This window comes from Boleophthalmus pectinirostris, unplaced genomic scaffold (assembly GCF_026225935.1).
Source record: "Boleophthalmus pectinirostris isolate CB_2022bp ecotype Guang Dong unplaced genomic scaffold, ASM2622593v1 HiC_scaffold_18, whole genome shotgun sequence".
Classification (NCBI taxonomy): domain Eukaryota; kingdom Metazoa; phylum Chordata; class Actinopteri; order Gobiiformes; family Gobiidae; genus Boleophthalmus; species Boleophthalmus pectinirostris.
In genome coordinates, this window is record NW_026571133.1 from 13,544,049 (window position 1) to 13,551,290 (window position 7,242).

The window sequence follows — 7,242 nt, forward strand, 5'->3', positions numbered from 1 at the left end:
CCAACATGGCAACCAGGTGGAATACGAACTTATCCCGCTGACTTTGCACTTGCTGTGTTATAATTAGCATGTTTCTGTTCAAAATCATTCATAAATATTCATTTTTAGGGGCAGGTGCTCTTGCCGAAACTTCAGAAGATCTCTAAATGTCTGCAGGAGCCAAGCTGTCCAGTGTGATTACAATGTCAGACCTTTAGGAGCTCCGGGGCATGCATATTCCACACTATAACAAACCGCATTCGTTCAGCTTCATGCATATATGTAGTAAAGGTGGAGATTTGACTCTCCTTGACCTTCTCGTGCGCTAAGGTGGAGGAGAGGTGGTCCACGTTGGTAGTATTGTATGTATAAAGAGGAAATGTCACGCGCCCAGGTGACTCAGTGCTGTTTACGCTCTTGTTCACCTTGTCTGGGTAAACACAGCCACACACACGGGCTCTGCGGAGGAGGGGGACTGGCTTCGAGACCACACATTAACATGGCCAAATCTAATATAACGCACTATTAACCACATTCTAACCTGCCCATGCTGAAACCTTGAGCAAACTTAACAAGGAACATATTTAATAGACAAAGTTATTCACATTGGTAGAGAAAATGCACTAAGCACTGGATCTTAGACAGATCTTCTATGTGAATGCATTCTATTTCAATTAAGCTGCAAATATGTGATAATTACTGATAAGTATCTGGTACCAAAAGGCAATCTCTGTGAGGATAAAAAGGTCAGTGCATTCTTGATTATCACAGAAACTCTATTTACAGTCAAGTATTTATTCAAACCTTTATCGCATCTTGTAAAGTGTGAAGTTGTCAGATGTTCTTATAGGTTTAACGAGCCTGTACCTGATTTTAATGTATTCCAGTCAAGATCAATGCTCTTCATACATCATACAGTTAGAGCCGCTAAGGAGTAAATTGTAATCTATACATCTTTCTTGACTAATATTTAATTTAGAAGCTACTGGCAGGGTCATCTTTTTTGTCCATTCAGGCTTATGTTCACAATGAATCTTGGGAAATCAACCAGCCCACACAGCAGGTTCTCAGTCATGGGGATTATAATGACAAAAATATCTTAAAGGTGCACTGTGTAGTGGAGGATCTGCCATCTGATGTCTCCATGGAAATACATATTGCTTTGTCTAAAATGTCCCGCAGTATCTGTCACAAGGGAGACAAGCAAGTTACAGCACAACTCCACATTACAATTCAGATCTATTCAGAGTCTATTCACAGAAGGAATTAATGTATGTTTACGCAATAGAAACACCCATAATAAATAAATGCTAGATGGAACTTTCTGGGCATCCCCATGAAGACAAGAAAGGTTGCACAGTGTATCTTTAATGTAAGCGGAGATTGGAGAACTATATCCAAACAACCACATGAACCACCTAGTGCCTCTACTCAATTTCTCATTTCTCTCCAGCGACTAGGTCAGGAATACACTAAATGGTTTGCAAGAACCAGGGAAGTGGGAGTCCGAGCACCAGCCAGTCAGCGAAGAGCCATACATTCTGTGTTGGCAACGATTCCCGGGATCGAGGATTTAAAGCCGCAACAAAGACAATGTTTGGTTAATTTTTATCAAGGGGAAAGACGTTATTGCCCTTCTCCCTACGGGATTTGGGAAAAGTTTAATATACCAGTTAGCCCCGTTGGCGGCGCATTACATACGTCATGATCAAATAGCAGCAATTGGTTAAATAAAAAAATAGTACTCCCCTACCGTCAAGCGAACAAAATCCTAATGCTGCGAGGTCAAACGGTTTCCATGAAGTGAAACCTGCTGATGAGGCTAATCACAGACAGTTGTGTCCAAAAAAATAACTAAATGGGTGGGGCTCAAAGTTTGAAGTAAAATATGCTTCTGGCTCATGGTTCAAAATCAGGTACAGGCCTTTTTTAAAGTATGTAATAAAACTATTGTATTTTGATATAGTGTAAATTCCATGTATATTTCTAGCTGATCCTCTGATTGCTTTGTTACTTCCATGTCTTAGTCATATGTCATACAAATACAGACTTGTGAGACCACTTTCTTGACGCTTCAGTAAACACTGATAATTAGAACATATTTTCATAAGGGTAATAGGATTCATCATTATCCAACTACTATTAAAAAGCACGCTGACAATGCTTGTATGTGAGTTAAGTATGAAGCAAATGCAAAAAATGCAAATGGAAAACTTAAGAATGTTACAGGAATGGCCATAATGAAACTTATTTGATGTGAGCTATTCCACAAAAGATGAAGAATTGTAATGCAATGTCATTGTTTTGGATTACATCATGCTGAGGATGGGGATCTGTATGGGTGGGATGTTCAGTAGTTACCATGATGACACAATGCACTCATTAGCAAACAAACAAAAATGTTTTTTTTTTTTTCCTAGAAAATTACAAAATGCATTTACACAACACATTTTCAGGATCCTATGATCAATACAGAAGTTCATGATCCTGTAGAGGAGTTTGAGTTTCAACAAAAAGGTGAGAGTGACTAATTGAAAGACTGTCTTGTGACTGTTATTTTATGTGTGAGGGACTGTGTGAGTGTGTGATTGCAGTATAACCACAATCACTCGTTGCAGCTCCAACTAAATCAACTCTTTCTGGTCAAATTGTGTTAAAGGGACAGTCTGGAATTTTGGACATAGAACCTCATTTCCTAGTTAGTCAGAGTGTTGGAGATGCGTGTCAAGACACTTTAAAAAAAAAAATTCCATCCAATCCTTGTATTTGCAGAGGTCGCTGGTGCTAGGCTTGTGCATGTCAATGGCCATAGTTAGCCTGCTACTAAAAATAGTCTTACCCACTCCACAAAACACCCGAAACAAATCTATTATTACACCAGACTGTCGATGTAAATGTCTGTGTTGATATAACAATGTTTGAAATAAAACTAATCTTGAATTGCATGAATCATCGCATGTTGAGGGACTATTTTCTCAGCAGCGGAATTTTACTTTGCTGGTAAGATAGGTGATAGGTGATATCAGTCCGCCGTTGCCAAGCTTTCAATCAGGAAGTACAATTTCCTGCTGCTGCTCAAACATAAATCCTTCAAATGCAAGGTTGGTTTTACTTGTAAAATTATTCTATCAACACAGACATTTACATCAACAGTCTGATGTAATAACAGATTTACTTCAGATGCTTTGTGGAGTGGGTAAGAAGTTTTTAGTGGCAGGATAACTATGGCCATTGACATGCTCTAGCCTAGCACCTGCGACCTCTGCAAATACAAGGACAGGATGGAATATTTTAAAAAGTGTCTCCATATGTCTCCAACACTCTGGCTCACTAGGAAATGAGGTACAACGTCCAAAATTCTGGACTGTCCCTTTAAGTCTAACTGGAGTGACAGCTTCTAACAGAGCAGTGCTTTCAGTTAACTTAACTAAAAAACAGCATTTTTAACCTGTGTTATTGCTCTGTGATTTCCTAACACAACACATTACTTCTTCTTGTTTATCATATATGGACTGCCCCATGACATTCCTCTATACAGTTTCCACACTGTAGCCGCGGTCCCCACAGACACATTCACACATCCACTCTATGTCCATATAATGCATTAGGCAGAGCCACAGGGAAACTCTGAGGCGTTTTTCAGCCTTCAAGTGAACATTTGTGCTGTTTGGAGGGAGATACTATCTTGGGGGAAATAACATACTTAACACGCACATTTGTCTCTGTGACACGGAGGAGGCAGTCCGGCTCAGGTCCTGCTCAGCCAAGGGCATCTCCTCCATGTGTGACGCTGTCTGACCCCGGCTAATGCAGGCTACATACAGTATACAGTGTTTATGTGGGGAGACTATATAGCATAGAGGTATACACGGGAGAAAAAAAATACTTTCATTACATATTTACCGCACTGTTTAATAGATAATTTATGTGTAAAATAAACATGAACTGCAGGAAAAAATAAGTGCTTTTTTCATCAGATAAAAAAAGCTCTTACTTTTTCCTGCATTTTAGATCTAAGAAGGAAAAATAAACAATGGAATAAATTAAAGTGCTTTGAGTTGCTTTGAGTATGGATTACTCTATACAAATATATTTACTTTGCCTTGCTTAGATCAGTGGCTTTCAAACTGGTACACAAGCGTGTTCTGGTGATATGTGGAATGCTCTTTAGTTCATGTGTTTACTTTAATTACAGTCAATATTATGCACATTTCTACCCTTCTTTTTTAGACCTGATTTAGATTAGGTGGTACTTGAAAGGTCAAATATTATCTTTCAATTTTTAATTAAAGCAAACAAAAAAGGTCAAATTTCTTCCTATAAAGTCTGAACCTTGCTCTGTATTACATGCTTTTAATGACTCTCTGGATTTAAAAAGCACCAAACATATCACTGATGATTAGAAATGACTGAATCTCAATCCTGATTAAAGGTCCTACAATAGGTAAAATTGATTGTTGTGAGCTTTAAGCCATGTTAGAATATTGTTACCTCATCAGAAACATACTTGAGTTGTGTTTTGTTTCATTCACACATGTTTGAGTAACCCTGCTTTATTTATCAATAGATCTCAAAAGCTCAAAATCTCTTTTCAATCTTTTGATGTCATGTAGTTGTAGTTTTGAAGTAAACAGCTATCCTTTACCTTCAATGTTGCGAGTAACGTGTTATAAAAGTAACACATTACTGTAATGCATTGCTTTTTGCTGTAACGCAGTAATGTAAGTCATTACAGGGGGAAAAAAAATATATATATAGTCCTGGTTTAGACCTGGTTTAGTTCAGGTTCAGTCCTGTTTCAGTCCTGGTTCAGTCCTCCTGGTCCTTGGTTTATCAAATCAAATCAAACTTTATTTATAAAGCACTTTTCATACAAAATGCAACACAAAGTGCTTTACAGTCCCGCATTTCCACCCACCCAACCACCCACCCACCAACCCAACCCCCGCACCCCCAACCCCACATAGTCAAACAACCCAAACACACACACTCACATACACACAAACATGCACACACACACACACACACACACACTCACACACACACTCACACACGCTAAAATACATAACCGGACACAATAAAATGTGAGGCTGAATACAGGCGGAACCAGTTGAGAAAGCACCATCAGAGGAGCCGTCTGCACCGGGAGCAGAGAGACGTCCACCACCACCAGGAACCACCACAGGGTCCAGGGGAGAGATGAAGCCCAGGCACCTGAGGCCCAAGCACCATCCCTCCACCAGGAGCCCACATGACAGACCCAGCAGCCACAGCTGACCTCCACTCCCGATGCAGAGGCTCCTACAGAGGAAACACTGGAAATCCTAAAAACTATGCCTAAAATAAATAAATATAATAAAATGTGTACAATAAAAACAAGTAAAAGTATAAGATTTCAATCAAAAGCTAAGCTAAAAAGGTGGGTCTTGAGCCTACTCTTAAAAACATGAACGTTCTCTGCAGCCCTGAGCTCCTCCGGCTGCAGTTCCATAGACGGGGGCCATAATACTGAAAAGACGCCTCTCTGTGAGTGTGTGTCCTGACTTTGGGAATGACCAGGAACCTGCTGCCGGAGGAGCGCAGGGTCCGCGAGGATTTGTAAGGTAAAAGCAGTTCTGAAAGATAAGAGGGCCCAAGACCATTAAGACATTTAAAAACCAGTAAAAGAACTTTAAAATCGAGTTTTAGAACCAGAATTTAGTCCTGGTTTAGACCTAGTTCAGCTCTGGTTAGACCTAGTTCAGCTCTGGTTAGACCTAGTTCAGCTCTGGTTAGTCCTGGTTTAGACCAGGTTTTGTCCTGGTTCAATTCTGATTCAGTTCTGGTTCAGTTCTGGTTTAGACCTGGTTTAGTCCTGGTTTAGACCTGATTTAGCCATGGTTCAGTCCTGGTTCAGTCCTCCTTGTTCCATCCTCTTCATTCCATCCTCAGTTCAATCATGGTTTAGTCCTGGTTCAGTCCATATATGGCGCAAAAGTCCGGCATCTTTGCTCGCTGATTGTCAAATGACAAGCAACAGTTATTTTGGTGAGAGTAACTTAAAAGTGCTGCAATAATCGTGTAAAGTCTTACATTTTAAATGCACTAATATTGTAATGTAACAAATTACTCTGAAATGACCATAACAAGTCATAAATAAGGCAGTTTTGAAGTAACTTGCCCAACAGTGCTTACCTTTAGTTGGGTAGAGATGGACAATTCCTAGGCTGGAAATTTTCCAAATGATTCTAGTGAAGGTGTATGGAGTTTCAAAACACAGGAACACTTCCTGTATTACCACATGACATCACAAGTTGGAACTGAGTGTGGCTAAATATGTGCAAATTAAACAAAACACAGCTCCAGGTATGATTTGATGAGGAGACAACATTATATCACAGATCAGAAAATGACATAATATGGGCTCTTTAAAATTCATTTAAGTGCCAAACACTATTTTACTTTCAAAGAATTCTCCATTGCTGCGTTTCACTATTTAATACCTGCTTGAATTAAACATGCTCTATTCAGTATTTATTCGTGGTGCTACTGTGGTAGAACATTTGTAGTCCTTGCAGTCACGTCTCCTGTGGGATTACAAGCATTCAGGCGCAGAAATCATCTCACATTTCGACAATCGTGAATTATTTGTGCTTTACTTAAAACTCCTCTTGTACTGTTGATGTCTGACAGTGTGACAGCTTGTATATTTGGGCACGGCTTAATCTCATATCAGAGTGAGAGGAGTTTGAGTGTTACATAGGAGAGATAAAAGGCTTTTAAATGGCTGTAGAACGAATGTTTTTTTAAAGGCTCCATGTATGTCACAGTATAATGTTGTTTCCTCATCACAAACATAAGTGGAGTTTTCTTTTGTTTCATTCACACATGTTTAACACACAAACCCTGCACATGTAAACTGATGTGCTGCACAGTGCTTTTAGGCTGAATCCCATTACACCCCTTGGCCATATCACTTTCCCCTACCCCTCCATTTTGTGCATTCATGTGTAGGAGTAGGCGTGTCCCAGTTGCCCTTATGGGAGAGGGGTAGGGGAAAGTGGTAGAGCTATATGCCTCTCCAAATGAAGATTTTTCAGAGAGACACTCCAAACTGAGGGATTAACCATTTTCCAGAATACCTTGCGAATCACCGGCAAGATGTCTGCTACCACGACCACAGAAAGCAAAGAAGTTCACAAACTGTAGACGGCATGTTGGACTTCTGGCAAAAGCTCGTCGTGTCTGCTTACGTAAAAGCTGGTGGAGACTACTGATGATGTA